The sequence below is a fragment of the Pogoniulus pusillus genome, chromosome 18 (assembly GCF_015220805.1).
Source record: "Pogoniulus pusillus isolate bPogPus1 chromosome 18, bPogPus1.pri, whole genome shotgun sequence".
Lineage (NCBI taxonomy): Eukaryota > Metazoa > Chordata > Aves > Piciformes > Lybiidae > Pogoniulus > Pogoniulus pusillus.
Window position 1 is genome coordinate 23,617,825 of NC_087281.1, and position 20,669 is coordinate 23,638,493.

The 20,669-nt window shown below is 49.9% G+C and overlaps 1 long non-coding RNA gene across 1 annotated transcript; it reads left to right on the plus strand.

Annotated features, from left to right (window-relative positions):
* Positions 1–14,003: 14,003 nt before the first annotated feature.
* LOC135183600 (uncharacterized) lies at positions 14,004–16,088 on the plus strand. The gene is made up of 2 exons (XR_010305612.1): positions 14,004–14,175; positions 15,583–16,088. It is a non-coding gene; the product is annotated as an uncharacterized LOC135183600 (long non-coding RNA).
* Positions 16,089–20,669: the final 4,581 nt, after the last annotated feature.

The window sequence follows — 20,669 nt, forward strand, 5'->3', positions numbered from 1 at the left end:
GATATTTCAGGATAAAGTGGCCTTTACCACTGTCAGCCTCACAGCACAATGGAGACTTGTGGGGTTTTGGGGTGTTCTTTTAGAGTGGCATTCCTATACTGAGAAGCATTGCCATTCCCACATCAGCACTGAAGGGCTGCAGCTAACTCATCCCATCTGCCAAGGCAGCAAGGACATCATCAGCCACAGCAGCCCTCTGCATAGCCCGAAAAATGAGCTTGGCTGTGCTGGGCCTGGCTGTGCCTCACTCTCAGGCTGGTCATTTAGGGTTGGGGATGTGCACTGGGCCCTGGGGGATGCCCAGTGTCCTACAGGTGGCCCCCCACTGGGTCTCCTAGCAGGCCCCAGCACCCAGACACGAGAGCACAAAGTGCTGGAGAGTGCTGCAAGAGAGAGGCTTGTCTGAGTGTACCAAACATGCCTGAGTGAGTTTTCAAACACCTGCCTGAGGTGAGCTGTAAGAGAAGACTCAGGAATGGAGGGGTGCAGGTGGTGGGAGGAGCTGGAGGGCTGTGAAGGGGAAGGCCACAGAGCCTGAATGTCCTGGAGGGTGCAGAAAGGGGGCACTCAGAGCAGGGCTTTGCTTCTGCTGCTGGGGATGGGGGCAGTAGTTCTGGTTGCAGCCTCTGGAAATGGGCGAACCCCTCCTGGTGAGTGAGCTCCGTGCTGAATGGAGGCACAAATGAGCCCTTGCCATCAATTGAACGGTGTGTGTGAAAACTGCCAGGCGAATGCTAACTTGCCCTCCTTTGTCAGGCGGTTACATTGTGTATCATTAGGCTTCTTTGCAGGGTGCAACAGCACCGTGGGCAGAGCGCTCAGATGTAAGGGCTGATGCCGGGTGCGGCAGATAGGCATCTGAATGAGGAATCATCCAGATGGAGAACTGGGCAATAGGAGAGCAGAAGAGAAGGAAGGAGACAATGTGCACCACGGATGCCTGTCCAGAAGAGCCTGCTTCACTGTCAAGCCTGGAAGTAAAATGTTTGTTGTGTTTGACACAGGAACGTGCCCCGGTGTTTGAGAGCACTGCTCGGGTAGGAGGGAAAAATCACTACTCTCTCTCCAAAGGTCATGAAATGATGTCTCTGGCTGTCAGCTCTGTGTGGGGACTGGGCAGGGCTGAGAGCAGCTGGGCCAGGGGGACGTAGCAGCCAAGGTTTGCTCCTGGTTGTCAACAAAATACAGAAGACAACACTTCTCTCCTTCCCATCTCCTTTCTCTGGTGAGCAGGGCAGTGGGAATGGGCTTAAAGCCTGTGTCAGTGCTGCCCTTATCTCCGTGTGCACTCCTTGTTTCTTATGGCTTCGCCTACACGGCAGGTCAGATGCTGTCTCTGGTAACCAGGCTGCCGCCTAGGCAGCTGAGCAGAATTGAGTGGAGGTGAGAAATTCCTTCTGGAAGAGATAAGCAGAGCTCTCCCTTGCATTGGCAGCTGCAGGAGGGACGAACTCTAGGGACAAGGTGAGAGCTCTCCCTTGCATTGGCAGCTGCAGGAGGGAAGAACTCTAGGGACAAGAGAGAGAGGCAGGCAGGTAGTAAAGACAGGAGGGAAGGAGGAAGGAATTTAGAATGAATTTGGAATGAAGGGATTTGGAAGGAAGGAATTTAGAAGGAAGGATTTTGGAATAAAGGAAGTAATAAGGAAGTAGGGAAGGAAATAAGACAGGAAGGAATTCAGGAATTCAGGAAGGAATTCAGGAAGGAAGGAAAAAAAATCAAGAGGGTTAGAAGCTACTTCTCTTACAGTGGTGAAGGCTGCATTTGACCTGAATCAGTAGCTTGAGGCTGTAGAAGAAATTTAGCACCTAACTAGTAAGGAAGCTCTGACCCTTTGCACCAAGGCATGACAGGATTTCAGCACCTTGCCTAAGGCATTCACTATGTCCTGGGCCCGCAGTGCCTGGTCAAGCTTCTTTCTACTGCAAAGGGTCTGATGTGGTCAAATCAGGACAGTGTTTCCATAGAAGGTATGCACTGGCATGATGGTGAGGCTACCTTTGAGGCCATTCCATGAGAGTCCTGCTCCTTGCCGTGATCAGCCACTGCATACAGTCCATTGCTCATGTGTGTGAGCCAAGCTGTCCTTATGACAACACTGTGGAGGTGCCAGGCAGGCAGTGTGGGCTGGAGCTCCAGCACTTGCAGTGCTTTCAACCCTGATTTCAGTGCTTGGAAGTGCTGGTCAAGAGAGCATGCAGGGCTCTTGTCAGCATGGCCTTTTGAAAGCCCAAAGGAAGGAAAAAGCTGGCTGCTGGATGCAGGGAAAGAGGATTTCAAAGAGCAGCTGTCTGGGAGGGTCTAAGTCAGTACTGCTCTACTTTGTCACCAGGCTTGACCTCCAGCAAACCAGCACGACCCAGCAGCATCCTGTGAGCATCAGCTGTGGGGTGACTGTGAAGTCTCCCCAGCTGGGGCGGGCAGGGTCCCAGGGCCTGGCGGGGAGGAGAGCGTTCCTCGTCGCCCTGCAGGATGTTACCCTCGTCATGAAGGGCGTCAGCTGCAAAACCGCTGATAGGAGCAGGGATGTTTCTGTGTGGAGGAGTGTGTGAGGGGGAGACTTGCAAGAATACACAAAGTCAGCAGTCCTCCCCCCAGCTCTCCATCTGGGACCCTGCGTTGGGTTTGCTTGTCTGCAGGGATCAGGGAACAGGCATTATGGCAGTCACTAAGTGGAAGTGGTAGGAACGCCATGGAAAAGGACAGGAGGGACTGATGTGAGGCTATGGCCTTCTGGAGAGGTGGACGAGTGGGTAAGCTGCTTGGCTACAAGTTTACCTGAAGACAACAGCCTCCAGTGCAGCTGGGAGTCCTAGTTTGACCCTTGATGACCTCACCTACCTCTGCGGCTTGTCTGGGGCTTCTGAAGTGGTTGAAACTTCCCCAGAGGACAGCAGAAGTGGGATAGTATTTGTCACACTCAGTGTGACTGGGGTTAGTGACAATAATAACCCCAAGATCCTGGCTTATGTGGGCTGCCCACACAGTTGTCTCCTGTCAGCTTACTGGATCTTCAGTGGGCTCTCGGGCAATCTGTTGTGCTGTCTGAGCTATACAGACCCAAACCATCCCTACTGTGTGTCACTGCAATTGCACAGAAGAACTCTTTGTGTGCTGTGTCTCCTCAGGGAAAGTGGCTAGTTTCAGAGTGCCCACCATGAAAAATGCCAGCTTTCTAGCTCTGTCAAAAGCAAGCAAGCCTGATGTTCAAGCCTTGTCTTTGGTCTCAGAGTAGCTGCCTCTATTTTTCAGGCAAATACAGCCATACAGGCCTCTGAGTGCTTTCTAATGGAGCTGATTCTTTCAGGGGTGAAAAGACACTGGGTGCCTTCCAAGCTGAGATGCTAATGGGAGTAAGCATATGGCATATGTGTGTAAGTTATAACCTAGCTACGTGCTAACATACCAGTGCCTTCCTGGCCCTGTTCTCTGGAGTCTCCCTGCTGCCCTGGGGTGAAAAGCTCCATTCATCCTGTTGGCCACCCAGCTCTCCAACAGAGACACACTGGATTTTTAAGTGATGGATTTAAAGCTATTGGAGGGATGCAGGATTAGCAGGGCAAGAGACCTTTCAACCGTTTATCTGTGCCTGCCCATGATGCTGTGAATCACTAGCAAACCCGGGGCACTTCCATCTATGCCTTGGTCAGGGAGCCTTGCCCTGCCCCTGCCCCTGCTGGGACATTTCTGCTCTTCTCGTCACACTAGCCCTTTCCTCTGCTACCCAGCTACCAGCTAAGGCTGGCCAGGAGGAACATCACACCTAGTTTTGTCTCCACCCAGCACTGGTACTAAAGGATGGCATCCCTCAGACTGGGACCCTCTCCTCTGCTTGCAAGTGCTGTAGCTGGAGACCATCATTTCTGTCCTGGTGGTCATTGCTCCAAAGGAAAGACAGGGAGCAGGAATCCAACACAGAAAGCAACTTTCCACCCCAAAGCTTTCTGTGGTCCTTGACTCTGGTGCTGAACGACTCCAGACCCCTCTGGTTGCAGGCAGCCCTGCTGAGGACCTCTGTCTTGCTCCACTCTTCCCCGCCTGGGCTCTGCTCCGCAGCCTTTCTGCCCTACACCTCATGCTGTACTAGTTCCGTGGCTTCTTGTAGAGCCTGGTGAGGTGGCAGCTCTGATGGATGCTGCCACATGTTTTGGAGCCTGATCAGAGAGTCAGGCCTCCAGTGAGGAGATTCTGATATGCCTCCTCTTTCATCACAACGTTGCTGAAGGAAACAGAAGCTTGTTTGGAAAGCTGTGGTCTTGCTTGGGTGCTGAGAGAGAGAGTTGTGCATTTGAGATGACCCCCAGCAAACCAGACCCTCTGGCATTCAGCGATGCTCCCGGGGGCTGAGGCTAGAGAAGGAAGTGCCTCCCCTGGGGTGCACACCTGTAACCCATTTTCTCCTTGTCTGTAGAGCTCCTGACTAGTTTATTTTTCATTGACCCCCAATTTGTCATGAGGCAAAGGGGAAAGGAGACAGGGAGGTGAACGCCTGCCCAGGTTAAGGCACCAGGCCTGCCAGAGGCAGATGTGCTGGCAAAGAGAAGAGCTGGACAGTTAGGTTGCAGGCCACAGTGTTATTGGGAGCCAGGGCTGAAAGCAGGGAGGAGGAGATGTTATCCATGCCAGGTCCACTGCCCTGGGGAGTGGGTAGCCACAGGCTGAGCTCATGTGCCTCTGGGGCTTGGAGGCTCCCAGGGGAGCAGGAACTGTCCCAACGAGACCCTCATTTCTGTCAGCAGCAGTGGCTGCCTTGCTGACAGCCCTCCTGTATTGCCCACCATGCTGAGCAGTGCTAATAAGGGCCTGATTTACAGCCCCCCCTGCCCCATCACCTCCTGCCACCATGGGTTCTGCCAGCCCTGCCAGCCCCAGTCTGTGGGGCCGAGGCTGTCCTGGCAGGGGTGTTTGCACCGTGGGGTGTGCCCATGCCCTTGACAAGGGTCACATTGCTTGTTAATTTCTTGCTGGAAGCGCATCTGGAAAGTTTAGTCAATTACTGCCTGGAAGACTCCCTCGCAGGGCCATGGTATTTATGAGTGCCTCCAGCCCGGGGGTGCTGACCGCAATTATAGCAGATGAGGGAGTGAAAGTTGCCTGCGGTGAACTCTGGGGATGGAGGAGCTGGGGAACAACACGCTGGCCACTGCCAGCAGCTCCGACCATGTGCTGGGACAGGGTGGCAGGCCTGAGGGCTGGAGGGGAAAAGGCAGCAGTGGACAGTTTGCTGTGGAGAGGAGGTGAAGAGGACGGAGTGGGACCAAAGCAGCATGTGGGACATGAGTGGCACAGACAGGAGATAGCATGGAGGAACACGCTAGTCAGGTCGTGATGAAGGCTTGGACTTCATGAGGAGGATGGTGCACGTGTGCCTCCTACAAGAAAGCTGGGGAGGGACTTCTTAGAATGTCAGGTAGTGATAGACTAGGGGGAATGGAACAAAGCTAGACATGGGTAGATCCAGACTGGATGTTAGGAAGAGGTTCTTCACCATGAGGGTGGTCAGACCCTGGAAGGGGTTACCCAGGGGTATGGTTGATGCTCCATCCCTGGAGGCGTTTAAGGCCAGGCTGGATGAGGCTCTAGACAGCCTGATCGAGTGTGAGGTGTCCCTGCCCATGGCACGGGGGTTGGAACTGGATGATCCTCGTGGTCTCTTCCAACCCTGACTGACTCTGTGAATCTGTGACTCTATGTTCTTTGTTGTACTGAGACCCCAGTGTGTGATTTGATGTAAAATGAGGGGTTTGACAATTTATGCCTATGTGTAGCCCTCCCAGACCCAACGGAAAGGCCTCAAAGCATGCTTCAATGTCATACACATCCTTTAAATGCTGCTTGTTGATGAGGCAGCATTAAGAGGTCATCAGCCTGGTCCATTCTCCACAAATCTTTGCCTGTATGACCCCATTAATTAAGGAAAGGAAAAGTCATCTTGTCCCTTCCATGGATACAGCTCTGGTGGCATGAGTCTTAAGGTGATGTGCTGCTCTGCTGGCAGCATATTCATCTGCAGTAACTCGCCTTGGCCTGTGCAGACTGCTTTCCTGCAGTAGCTGTGTCTCTGACGGGAAGGTTTGCTACAGCAGCTGACCAATTGTCTGCATGAAGAAGGCCTTGCTGGCAGTGAGAATGAGGTTGCCTGTGTGGTGGCAGTTGAGAACTTCGAGGTCAGCCACCTGAGTCAAGCAGCAGAAGAGGACCAGCCAATGATTCGCTTATTTTTACCCCTGTGTCCACAGGCCCTGCCTCCTCTGTGATGTTTTTCATGAAGTGGCTGCCACCGAGCTGAGATGTTGCTCATTAGCCTTGCTCCATGTCTTGTGCACTGCATCAGCTACCAGGGTGCTTGCAGTGCTTGAGTTCATGCCTCCATTGATGGAGCTGGCAGGCTTGTCCTCACTGGCGCGTCAGTGTGAGAGGAGGAACATGTGCATGGTAATTGAAGAGATCAAGGCTGAGTGAGTCCAACAGACCGACAAAGCCAATTAGCCCTCAGGAATTTCTGCTCCTCAGGCTCGGATGGTGATTACAAAACCTTTGCCATTAAAAATTAGCCAAGAGAGAGACTCCTTGCCAGAGTCCAGCAGAAATTTCCCATGCTGATCTGACAGACGGAGTGACCACAAAGCATGCAGACATCACCTGTGCACAGGTCTGGCATTCCCCTGTGCTTTAGGTGGCAGGTGGCATGGCACAGAGGTGCATGTAGATCTGCTGAAGCAGAGCATGTGCCCACATGTGTTGGCACACAGAGCAAAGGAACTGTAAAGCTCTGCTAACAGGAGGTTGTGAAACCCACTCTGATTGCACTGACAGCTCCCATTTCTGGCTGTGTGCTCTGGACCCAGCTGCAGGGTCTTGGGGTAAGAAGTGGCAGACGGATGACTGGCTGGGGATGGAAAGGAAACTGCCCTCACCTTGTGCAGGTGGAACTGTGATTTTTTGGTGTGTGGGCTGAAGGGAGTCAGAGAGAGAAGGCCACAAGTGAACCAGAACTACAAACTTGGCTGCCTTTTCTCTCCTTTGGAGGCACTCAGCCTCCCTGGCCATTCTGCTCAGTTAAGAGTGAGCGTTCACCGCAGAGTTAATGAGATTATAACGCCAATGTTACTGGTAACTTGTGTTTTATCCACACCCACATCCCTGTAAATCAGAGATGGTTTTTGACTCGAGCTGGCCAGCCCAGGAGATGGGCTAGAGTACAATCCTCAGGCTGCTGACATAACTACTTTGCAATGCGGGTGCAGGCTAGCCCCTCTTCTGTGCGCTAAGTCCTCCAGGGGCTCCCTATAATCCCTCCCTTGCCCTGGGTCAGACAGGCGTCTCTCCTCCCACTTCTCTGGGAAAGGGTTTGCAGAGCCATGCAGTTCCCTGCAGAGCACCTGGGGCTGTGAGATAAGACCCCAAAGGCACAGAGAGGAGCAGTGAGGCACGGCTACCCTCCTGCAAACTCAGCTAACTGGAGTGGGACACTGGACTGTAAATAGCACGAGTTAGCTCTACCATGCAGACAAACACTTGCTGGCATAAACCCTGCTCATCCTAAGGTCCAGCTCTTGCAGTAGAGAAGTGGGGAAGGTCCCACAGTACTTTGCTAGGCTTGCTATTGTCAATTTCTCCTCCCCTTGCTAATAGAGCTAGAAAACGTTTTTGGTAACAGCCTTATTTTTGGGCATTGGTGCTGGTGGGAATTCACTGCTCTGGAGAGAAAGTAACGCTAGGCTGGAGTCCACTGGAGACTCACTTGTGCCCATACAATTCCCCATGTATTTAAAGGGAGATAAAGTGTCATATTAGGCTAGTGTTAGCCCTTTGCACCGTGGGACTGCCACTCTCGTGGCATCTCCTCCACCTTTGTTTCTCTTCATACTGCCTGATGTCAGTTTTGGTAGGATATTGCCACTAGAAGCCCCTTAACAATAGCTCTGTGAAGCCTTCTGGCTATTCTCTACTCCCTGTAACCTTGCAGCCACAGGCCACTCTCACCACCGTGGCATGCTGCTGTGGCTGCTTCCTGAACTGGGAGTGAGGAAGGTTCTCTTGCCTGGGGGAATTAGTGAGCATGATGAAACTTTGAGGAAGTGTTACATTTTTAGGACCAGTGTCCTAAAGTGTAGATAAAAGTTTTCCAGAGAATTTGAGAGAGTCCAGGGGGAGGCACTCCACTCCCAAAGGGGCAGAACAAAATAGAGGAGATATGATTATCGCATTCCATTGGGCTGAAAAATTCTCTCTAGTTTGGAGTTATGGTGTGTTCCTTACTTCCTCCTCTTTTCCTTCTGTACTCCTCTGAACTTTGCTTTGTTCATCTGCACCAGCCATCGTTTGGGCTTTTGGTAAGAGCATTAACTGGGAGCAGGGAGAGAAAACGCTGTGTTAGCTGGTAACAGCCTCTGGGCTTTGTCCAGAGGGGTGCACAGGGGTGCACAGGGGGATGGCAGGGCTACTGGCTAGTAGTACATGTGCATATGTATTTGTATATGTATATATTTATTACCTTCTATATTGAGCCTACTGGCTGTCAGCCTGTGGCTGGGACAGGGACACTGTGCTGGGGTAAGAACTGGCTGGAGGGCTGGACCCAGAGTGGCAGTGAATGGAGCCACATCCAGTTGGCAGCTGTCACTAGTGGTGTCCCCCAGGGATCAGTGCTGGGCACAGTCCTGTTCAACATCTTCACTGATGATCTGGATGAGGGGCTGGAGTCCAGCATCAGTAAGTTTGCAGATGACACCAAGTTGGGAGCAAGTGTTCATCTGTTAGAGGGCAGGAGGGCTCTGCAAGGCACCTGGACAGGCTGGACAGATGGGCACAGTCCAGTGCCAGGAGTTTTAACAAGGCCAAGTGCCAGGTTCTGCACTTTGGCCACAGCAACCCCATGCAGTGCTACAGGCTGGGGACAGTGTGGCTGAGAGCAGCCAGGCAGAGAGGGACCTGGGGGTACTGGTTGGCAGTGACTGCACATGAGCCAGCAGTGTGCCCAGGTGGCCAAGAAGGCCAATGGCATCCTGGCCTGTACCTGGAAAAGTATGGCCAGCAGGATCAGGGAGGTTATTCTGCCCCTGCACTCGGCACTGGTCAGGCCACACCTTGAGTGCTGTGTCCAGTTCTGGGCCCCCCAATTTAAGAAAGATGTTGAGGTGCTGGAAAGTGTCCAGAGAAGGGCAGCAGGACTGGGGAGGGGCTGGAGCACAGCCCTGTGAGGAGAGGCTGAGGGAGCTGGGGGTGTGCAGCCTGCAGCAGAGGAGGCTGAGGGGAGACCTCATTGCTGTCTGCAACTACCTGAAGGGAGGCTGTAGCCAGGTGGGGTTGGGCTCTGCTGCCAGGTACCCAGTGACAGAACAAGGGGGGACGGTCTCAAACTGTGCCAGGGCAGGTTTAGGCTGGATGTTTAGAAGTTCTTCACAGAAATAGAGTGTTTGGCATTGGAATAGGTCCTGGTCCTGCAAGGAGCAATGTGTGAGCAGACATCTAAGTTAACCACATCTGGAGGTTGAGCAGGTGGAGGCACCTGTGAGAATCACATAAGCAGAATCAAGGCTTGTGTTTGTAACCCTTGACAGCAATACCTGCAATCTGAAATCCCTTCTTGCAAGGTGTTATTTCATCTTATGGCCCACTGAAGAGGCCTTGCATTGCTCTCCTGGTGCATGGGCTTTGTGGAGGATACAGCACCTTTACCAGACAGGAATTTCATGCGCAAACTCAGGAAGAAATTATTCAGCTACTTGGTTTCCTAGGCTCTACTTCTTGTTTTTCATGTGCTTCATGCATGTGCTTTGCAGCCCTTCTGTCCTCTGATTCCCATTGGAAGCTCACAGTGGTTTGTTAGGCTTTTTTGTTTCTACTTGCCAGGGAAGATTCCCTACACACCACTTTCCTTGTGCTCCAGTCAGGAAATCCACTGCCTAAACTAACTGAAGTTGTCCAGCATCACATAGTATAACCTGTAATGCCTGCATCTGCAGTCTCCTTGGTGTGCTGCTGCTATAAACATGCCACAGAGCAGCCTGGGAGCTGGAGGTGATGGTTGGACTTTACAGAACAATTCTTTCTTGCTACTTCTGTTAAACCATCTTTTGCCCGTGGTGCTTGGGCACTTGAGGAAACCTTCTCCTGGGACTGCCTTATTTAATGCAATCTCTGCTTGATTCTGGCTTGCTTTAGTAAACATCTGTGCAGCTCTGGCACAGAGGAGTGGCACCAGGCCTTGGTCTATTGCTGCCCCTCTTCCTACCTGAGTTCCAGACTGGGCTTTGGAGGCTGCAGTCCCACATGCCACCGTGCTAGAAGTGCATCACCTCATGAAGCTGCCTGCTACTGACCATTGCTTCTTTTTCTTGATGCAGAAGGAAGATGCAGGGGTGTAATCACCCTCATTCAGCATCACAAACTGAGTTCAGAGTGTGCTGTGTGAGGCTATTTACTCGAAGCTTTGCTGGTGCTGCACAGGATTGCACAATCCAGGCTTCAGGAGGTGTCATGTGGGTGTGCATGCACTCTCTGCCCTGAAAGAGGCACAGACAGTTCTCCTTAACAGCCTTTGTTTCGAGGCTCTGGGGAATGTCTTAAAAGGTTGTCCCTCTCCTATGTCATCTGTAACTTCCTTTGCACGTCACTGCAACACACATAGTGTGTGGGAGAGGTAATGACAGGGGAAGGAGAAAGCACTCACAGTGTAAACACACTTTCACCTTGCACGGCTATCAGAAGAGAGCTCACCAAACGGCCCGGCAAAGAAGGCAGTCTCTCTCCACTCTGGTGTGTCAGCGAGGGGAAGGTCACAGCTGTTACCTGGGTGGGCACTGCATTTCCTGCAGGACAGTCTGATGTTGCTGATAGCACTGTCTCTGGTGCTGCATGGTGTGGCTTTTGGAGTTACAGGACAGAGATGTCCAGAGGGTCTTACACTTGGCACATGTCTTGCAGAGCTGTGGCTTGTAAAACTCAAACTGGCATATCTTTTCTTCCCAATATGTAAACCAAAATGTTGGGAAATATCCTTCTGCAGGAAGTGTTGATTTCTGACCTTTCTGATTCATTTAGGGAGAAAACAGAGCTCCTGGCATCTCCTGCAAAGGAGAATTTCTGGTTTTCCACCAGCAAGAATCTTTCCCACAAGAATTTGGCCATAAGCATTCATTCCAGCTGGTATGAATCTCTGAAGATAGTGAAAGCAAGAGAGAAGTGTCTCTGAAATCCTCACCTAGTGTCTGCTTCCTGCCTGTGAGCAGGGGAGATCATCTCAGCTTTCTTTCTGTTCTCCCATGTAGGCTTCCCGGGAACAACCTGTGTAGATGGGTACCAAAGCAAAGGTGGAGGGCAGAGGGTTTGGAGGGCCAGAGCTAATGGAGCTGTGATCTGTGAATTGCTCCTTGCATACAACTTCCCCCTTTGTTTATCTTTATGAATGAGCTGGGGTTTTATAACAGCTTCTTGGCTGCAATTACGCAGAGATCTCAGCCTTCTAATTAAAGGTGGATAATGAGCCTTCAGAAATAACCTTGTGTTTTCTTCAAGTGTCATTTTTGCCTATGGGTTCATCAGTTTGGAAGGACTGAGTGGAGAGAGTGGGGGCGAGAGGTCTGGTAATGCTCCAGAGACTGTGCACCAGAAATGGCAGAACTGCTGGCCTGAGAGGCCTCATCCTGAGCCCTCTGTTAAGATCCAAGAGAACAACTGGAAATAGTCTGATCTGTCCTCACCCAGATTGGGGTGTAAGGACTGGTGTGATGGAGATTTCAGTGTACTTCCTTGGGTGGCTCCTTCTAGCAAAGCTACATCAGCAAAGACACCTGATAAGTAGCTTGCCTTCTCTTCAGTGCAAACCCCCAGATCTTGTGGATCTGCCTGGTACTGCCAGCAGAGATTTGCTGAGAACGAGTCTGGCTTTTGAACTGTGGAAGCCTGTGGCCTAGAGGAAGCAAGAGGTCAGACAAAATGCTCTGGCTGGCCCTCTATGGCCTTAAGAAGCTGTGAACCTCAGCTAAAACAATGTTACCCTCAGTTCAAAGTCTACGAATTATGAATTCAAGCTTGAGCATAGCTTAGTGCAGAGAAACAAACTCATGGTATTTGATGACAGTGCAAGATGTTAGCAGGAATTTTCCCTGTGTATGCCTAGCAAAAGCCAAACAACTGACTGCTCATGGCCAGGACATTTATTTGCTCTGTGGAGTGAAAAGAGACCCTGCAGTGCAGTGAATAGCTTCTGAATGTGCCTTCATCTCTGGGCCAGTGCAGGAGGTCTGATAGTTTGAAACTTGGGCTTTGATTGCTGCTGTCAAGGTAGCTTCTGCCTCATTCATGGTTTCACAAGTGATGTGTCATCTGAATTTGTGTCTGGGCCTGAGCCTGCACTTAGGACAGGTCTTATCTGGTGTCCACCTGGTTTTCCTCACACTGGCAGTGTGGTTTCAGTGTCTGTGGTGTGTTCTGCGTGTGGTCACACCTGCTGACCCTCAGCTGCTCTGCATCTGCCAGTGGGGATGGCTGCATGGAGCAGGGCTCAGGGAGATTTCTGAGCTTCAGACCACTTCCTGGCAGGGCCTCCTTTGAGTCCTGCATGGATGTAAACAGAATTCATGCAGGTGACTACAAAAACAGGGGCTTTAGGTGAATGTATGTGAGAAGCAGTAAAACCTCAATGGACAGGGGTCTGCTGGAGAAGGTCCAGTGGAGGGCTACGAGGATGATTAGGGGACTGGAGCACTGCCTGATGAGGAGAGGCAGAGAGACCTGAAGCTTTTTGGGCTGGAGAGGAGACTGAGAGGGGATTTGATAAATGTTTATAAATATCTGAGGGCTGGGGGTCAGAGAGGGGGGACACAGGCTCTGCTCACTGCTCCCTGTGGTAGGACAAGGAGCAACACCCCACCTCACAGAAACTCAACTCACCATCCACAACACAAGGGGGAATGACTTTACTGTAAGGATCCCAGAGCACTGGAACAGGCTCCCCAGAGAGGTTGTGGAGTCTCCTTCTCTGTCTGGATGCGTTCCTGTGTGACCTGAGCTAGATTATGGTCCTGTTCTGGCAGGGAGGGTTGGACTCTATGATCTCTTTGGGCCCCTTTCAACCGCTGACATGCTGCGATCCTGTGCTCAGACCGTGAGGTCTGTCAGGTAACACCATGGCAGTCTTACACTCCCAGCAGGTAAATGGCATGGTCAGTGGTTGTTTGAAGTTTGCCAGAGTTTTGGTGGAATTTGTAGTTTTTCTGAAGTGGACAAAGACGTTGATGATGATGAAAGAATGAAGTGTCTGAAGATGGCAAAGCACATTGTGATCTGGCGTTTTCCGGGCACTTAAATAGTCCCTTATATTAAATGTTCAAATTTTAATGCCAAAGAATGAATTCTTTCTTTCTTTTTTTTTTTTGTTTCCCTTGGCAGATGAGAGGAGAACCATTATGGCTTTCAAAAAAGAACTGCTCCTGCAAAGTAATGTCTCTCATTTTTTTCTTTCAAACTCTCAGGCAACGCCAAGGTGACAGCAATGGTTATCCTGAAAGGCACAGGGCACATCAAGGCTGTTTTACTGAATGGCTTAGAGGTGTCTGGGGGCACAGGCAGTTTATCTTTTCTGCATATCCATTACCACCTTGAAGCCAAACTCTGTTAGTTTTCTAAGAGGGGACTCTGGTATTACAGAGGGTCCCACTGTGCATCACTGTCTGTGCCTGCTGACGAATGAGATGTGCAGGACCACAGCAGGGCTTGAGTCTGTCTGACACTCTGTGAAATCATTTGTGAACACACTTGGGGACATCTTATTTCTCAAATTCATCTGAACAGCAAAACCAGAAACAAATTAAACAGCTTACAATTTCTGAATCATTGGTTTAAGTAAGAGAAAGGAGACATGTGCTAGCTTCAGCCAGAGGACCTGTCCTTCCCTCTTGGTGAAAATGTTGGTCTGAGTTCCTCCCAAAAGCTCTGTAATCAGCTGTCCCACAAAAATAACCATCCCAACCTGTGCTTTCCTTCATTTCTCTCTTTTAATCAGGCTGTTAGTGCAGGTGATGTCAGGAGCTAATTTTCTTGTTGGCATGAAATACCAGAGCCTGTTACTGTGCAGAGAGATCAGCCGGGAGAGGTTTGAGCAACGGAGGCCACGGACAGGAAGGAGAGTCACTGGTGGAAAAGAGAAACTCAGGCCCAGAAAGGATGAAGGTATGACATGAAGTCCTATCAAACAGAGACCTCTCTTTGCTTCTCTTTGCCTCTCTCTGAACCCTGGGAACAGCTTCAGGGACAGGTGAAATATGGCTCTGCAAGGCTAATGAGAAAGTTGTGAACAAACAAATCTTACCTTTAAGAAGTGACTTCCAAAAAGAAGTCCCAGGGAAGGCTCAGCTGTGTAGTGTAGCACCTGTGCCAGTTCCACCAAGTTAAAACAGGCTAAGAAAGAAGTAGGGCACTTCCCCCCACACTCTTTGGTTCTTCAGGCTCTTTCTCCTGCTGCTCTGAAAGCTTGATTTTGATCTATCTCATGCTTTGTGAAATTCTGTGTGCTTTTGCTGCCCAAATAGAAAGTTATGAGTGGTTAGAGCTGATTAAGATCTTCTATACGGTCAAGTGTAATTAACATGCCAGCCTCAAGAAGCTGGCATGTGGCCAGCATGCTGCACACAACTGCTGATATCTGTGACCCTGCCTTGCCAGAGATGTTTCTTTCTCTGGAAGCAGAAGGGCTTTGCTGAGCTCAGGACTGAGGTCCAGGACAGAGAAACAGGTCACCAAGGCAGGTCATTGTTTTCAAGGACATTGTTTGGTGGGGTCCTCTTGGTTTACTTCCCACCCAGTCTCTGCTGTCCTGCTGTCATCACAGGGCAAAGCAGAAAGGGCAGAAATGTTTCTCTTGCGTCTGAACTCACAGAACTTGTGCGATTTGGATGAGTGCCTCGATGGGATGGGTTCGGGATGATCCCATTGCGCATTACAGCTTCAGGCAGGGCACACACTGTGTGCTCTCCTCCGTGCTGGGATATTTGGAGCCACTGCTTGGAGTGGCAGAGGTTGCCTAAGTCTACCTGGCACTTGTGCTTTTACCATCCCCAGCACCACAGCATCTCAGCAACGTGCCTTGTAAAGCAGAGGAGGTGATAATGAAGGGATCCCTGGAACTAACTTCAGAGAGGTACTGGCAGGTGCACGTCTGAACATCCTTTCATCATCACCTAGAGCCCAGAGCTGCCTGTCTTGAAACTCCAGAGGAAAGAACATCCTTTGCCAGGCTTTGAACGTTCCCTGCGCTGGACTGTGACCTGAGTTGCTTCAGAGAAGGATGGTGAAGGAGAGAGGTGCTTAGGCCCCGGTGGCTCCAAGGATGCCTCCTAGTTCAGCCAGACACCTCCGGGACCACGGACAAGCAGCCTGTTTCTCAGGAGCCTGAATATTGCTCTCTAGTACCCTCTAGGGTTCAAAAGACACAGGAGACCTGCTGACAGTCCACAGCTGCAGAGCCATGCTTTGGGCAAGGGGGAAAAGGAGAGCCGTCGGGCACCTCTCAACCACTGTCATGCAGAGAGCCCTGAAGCACCATCTCCCATGGAGGTCTAACTTGCCCTTGTCTTGCAGGTCAGCCCAAGGTCCTCGCACCACCTCCATCCCACCTCCAGGACTGACCCAAGCAGCAGATGGGAGGGAGCGACTGCAGCCCACAGCCAAGTCACTGAATCACAGCCTTTAGAGGCAGAGGCGTGGTAAGGATACTTGAGCTGAATCCCGGCTTTAAAACAATGAGCCCGAGGGGTCTTTATTGTCCATCACGGTGCAGACAATAATATTTTTGTTACCAGAGCAATTGCCAGTGGGATGTGGGACAGCAGCCCTCTGCATACCACAAGGCACAAGAAAATATTGCTCAAAAGTTGTGTCATGTTTTGGATTGCTGCTCTGATTTATTGCTGCTCCCTGTCTCTGGGGATGCAGTGCTGAGGCAATGCAGGAGTAAGGATGCTGCATTTTTGGAGCACAGTCATGGCTGGACTGTCAGCCCTGTTTGTAAACACATTGTAAATATGTTTGTAAACATGGCTTAGTTGTTCTTGCCAGGAATAAAACCTACTTCTCTTGCAAACAAAGCTTGTTTAACTGTAGGCCACTCACACTGCCAATTCCCACTCCTCTGTTTCCTAGGAAGATAAGCTTAATCCTTTTCCTATTTCATGTTTCAGTCCCTCTTTCTCTTTCCCTGTGTTGGGACTTGAAGCCATAAGCCCAATGTCTCTATGCTGTTTCCTTCTCAGAAAAAGCAGGTGTGAGGTGTTTGCAGGGAACCTGCTTCTTGAGCTGGCTCTCTTCTTTTTCCTGTACAGAGTCTCCAAGGAGAAAATCTGCCTCTGGTCTGTGGGGGAGAATCTGCTGGGAAGGAAGTTTGGGGGGAAGAGCAAGGGAGCACCTGGGGGGAAAATAGCGAGAGGTTTTGCCGTGGGCTGGCAGGGATAGAGGGAACCACAGCAGTGTGAGCTCAGTCCCTGCCAGGAGAACACTTCCCATGCCACCAGCAGGACCTACTGGATGCAGCCTTGAAAGAACTTAGATCCTTAGGCTGCTGTCCTTGAAAAGATAAGATTGGTGGGATAACTTTTCAGTGGGGCTAAGGGAGGGAAATTGTGGGTCTGTAAAGAGCCTTTTGCCCTGGCATAAGGACAGACAAGAGTTTTAGCTTATCTGAGAGGTATTACATGCCCCACTGTTGAGGGCAGCTGAGGGAAACATACAACTGGGTCATTTGTGTAAGGGGCACCTCGATGAGAAGAGGGAAGCCACAATGGTACACAGCTACCTGAAAACGAAAGTTGGGGTGCAACACATGGCAGGATCTGCCCCAGCACAAGCAGGAGTAGACCACTCACTTCCAGCCACGTTGCTCTGTGAAGTACCTGACAAGGTGTGAAAGACCCTGTTGTGCCACAGGAAGCAGAGTGGGGCCCGAGCCCCTGAATGGGAGAAATTGGCTGCTGAAGAGGAGGGAAGCAATGTAAAGAAAGAAAAAGCCTGAAACCATGGAAACAGGTCTCCCCCTTCTTCCCTTCCCTCCCGTCTCTATTTCCCAGAATAGATGCTGAACTCTGGTTTCTTTTAATGAGAGGGACAATTGGGTCAGTTCAGCTGTGAGTGGGGGTCATTGCCCATTTATGTGAAGCAGAGAAACGAAACGCTCAACGTCTTCATTGCTTTTCCGCCCGAAACTCTGTAATCATCTAGAGGCAAATGGAGTCTCCCTATAGGTCACCCTCAAAGTCAGAGGCAGGGATTAGTATAAAGGACTTCTAGGCAGACAGCCTAACTTTCAACATCTCCTGCTTATCTTGCTTGGTGCCAAGGGATCATTTTTGCAGCTGCAGATCTGCTGGTCTTCTGAGCAGAATTCTGATGTTTCAGCTTGGCTTCAGGAGGCTTCAGGATTTCTCCCCAGGTTTCTCTTTTTAAGGCATACAGACCTCACTGCCCATGCTGCAGATCCAGTGGGAATTCGGCTGCAGGCCCACTGATGAGGGGAAAAGAAAAGGCAGCTGAAAACAAGGATGAGGGAAAGAGGGAAGTAGAAAAGGAGAATCTGAGTGTGCATATGTGGAAATAGACAACACAACTGGAGGTTACTGAGGCCCTCTGCAATTCATCTCTCAGAAGCTGTGTGTTTGTCCATAACTACTGAAAAGGATCAGTTATGCTCACATAATGATTGAAAAAGAGGGTGGCACTGATGAGTGTCTTGCCTGAAATGGTACAAGACAAACACTAGACTCCTGGGAAGGGTCACCAGGAGGAGATATGGTTACTATGCAGCGTCCGTTCGTGTATTTACAGTGATCACCTTATCAGATGAGCCCAAATATCACTTTATGGAGACTGCTCGCCTAGTGGTAGCCAAACACCAAGCACAAAAATTGTTCCAACACAGCTTTTCTCTCCCACTAAACAAAGAACTCATCTGTTCAGAACAACCCTGTCATCCTGCTGTCCCAAGATAGGTATGCTACTAATGAGGCAGACACATAATCCAGGTAAGAATCTTCTCACCAAGTTCTTCTCCAAGTATAAGATGTAGAGAAAAGGATTCTTCTTCCAGGGGAGTGATCATGGGAAATCAAAGGCTCGTGAAGCAGTCTGAAGATGGAACTGGGCATACAGTGAGAGATGTCTCATTATCAAGTACAGAGGAAATATTTCTCCTGGAAATTATTGGATGGACACGTGTGGATGTATGCCTTGGGATGCACCTACCCCAATGATGATAGACAAAGATCTAGGGGGGAAATGTCTATTTAGATGAAGTTCCAAACTAAGGCAAGTGATTTTCACTGTGAGCAAGGAGGGACAGAACTTTCTTACTGAAGAGAGGTGAGAGCAAGGAGAGCTCTTGAATATGAAGACAAACTATACTTCTTGAAACAGCACTGAACACACTCTGTTCTTGGCAGTGCCTGAGCTTCAGCTGTGTTGAGATCAGGCTCAGCTGCACCCCTCTGCAGTAATTGCTAGCACAGATACGCAGCATGTGCGGCACTGGGACTTCATGAGGGCCACGGCTGCTTAGATGGACGCTCAGGTTGCAGAACGCCACACTGAGCCCTCCCGTCAGTTTCAGGAAGTTTAGTGTACAAAGCACTTTCCATTGCTTTCATCATGATAGACACCACAGGGGGCTGAGGAAGAGGCCTGTGGTCACACTAACCTGTGCAAGCTGGGGATCTGTAGAAAATATTGTTCCTGGTGCATGGAAAGGAAGCGTCCCTTTCTGCAGTGATATTTCTGGCACGGTTACAGCCCCAGAAGCAGTGGAGAGCTCCTGCCTGGAATGTCGAGAGCACCTCGATGCTGCAGAAAGCAATAAAGAGTGGCTAAAAAGCTCTGGTTTGTGTAAGAGCAAGCAGATGCTACAGGTGCCCTGCCAAGACAAAATACAACTGGGTTTATGGCCTTATTTGTTTGTTGACATTCTGTGCTCAGGACAAGAAAGAAAAATGGGATGAAGAAATGGCTTGCTGATTTTTTCAGCTAAAGACAGCAGAGTTTTTGCATCGAGGTTTTCCTCAGTTTTGATGTATGCTTCAGAACCAACAGATGTCTCATGTCTACATTTAGAGAGTGATTGTTAACAAATGTATTATTTCCTTCTGTTTATCAAGCACCAATATCAAGAAAACTAAATTAATCCTTCACTTCAAAATGCCAGCATGCTCTTCTCTTTTTCTTATCTTGTAAGAAGTGTCAATAGTTCTCTCTCTTGATACTCAGTTTACAAAAGTCTGAGTAAGCAGAGAAACCACTCCTTTCAAAGACATGATTAATACATTACTGAACACCTACCTCTTAAAGTCCATACATTCAAACAGCTTTTATTTAGAGACCAACTTTAAACCATTGTAAAAAATGATGCCATAATACAGAACCTTAGAAGAAGAATCGCCTTTAGAGACAATCAGAGACTCTGAGCAGCTGTTTTTCCCTGGTTTTGATTACCATTATCCTTTCCCACCCCTTCCATATCCTTTCTGTTCTGTGTTTTAATTCCTCATGGGGGTCAGACATTCGAGGCATCCAGTTCTGACTGACTGCTGTGCAAATAGCGATGAGGCAAAAGTGAGAGCGGTGACATCATGAGAGAAACAGATGGTGAGAGCTGATGAACTTCTAAGAAACAAAGATGTTTCAGCCAGAAAGTGTTCGTAGAGAACAAGAGGAGAACTGAGGAAAACAAGCTTAGTTCATCAAGCAAAAGGGAGTGCTTGGAAATGACACCTTCCTGATAAACTGTCTGGAAAGAACAACCAGCATTGCGGGTAGCTTGTTGGTCTTCACTCGGCCTCTGACACCAGCTAAAGCAAAGCAGCACTGAATGCTTGGAGAGCAGAGAGTAGAAGGCCATTCAGAGAGCAAAACCTCCCACTTGCACATTTTTAGGCTGGCAGTTTAGAGCAAGCTCTACAAGACCCCTTCCTCTTTCCTCAGGCATCTTTGGAATATTTGCCTTGGGGGAAGAAAGGTCCTCGCAAGAAGCCAGGCTTTTTAGCTGTGTGGTGATACTGGTGTCTGCCTAGTTTCGTTGAGAAGCTGCCACTGCTCAAACCTAGCTAGATTTGGAAAGAAATCTCAGTACAGTAAGAGTCAGCCCTGCTATTAAAGAAAGGGAAGAAACAGGCACCTGCACAAGTGGTTGTCTGTTGTCTTCCAGTGTGAAGAAGGTGAAGGAATGGTTAGCTGGGGGAGGGGTTTGGCAAGGGAGTCTGAGCACAGCTGCCTGTTGTGAGGTGAATGAGACAAGGTCTCACTAGTAACAAGTTGCAAACTGCTCATGAAGGCAACAGAGTTGATGCATTTTCTTGCTAGAACTCTAGAGACGATGAAGTATTTTGCCTCACGTTAGGGAGCCATGAACCAGCATGGTGAAAGACTGCACTTAGGGACATTTTCTCGGTGACACTAGGCAGGCAGCTCTGCCCTTGAGTGGAGTTTGCTGTAAAGTCATTCTTTCTCCGGCTCAGACCGGGACAGGGCAATCTGACTCCACCGATAGCAGCAGAAATACTTGAACCAGAGCTGTCCGGTTTGAAGCTGAGGCTTACTCTAACTGTCTTCAGGTATGTGAGCGGATACCAGCACCAGAAAGGTAGCACAGGGTTGTGATTCCTTCCAAGAAAATAGTTGTTCTTATTTTC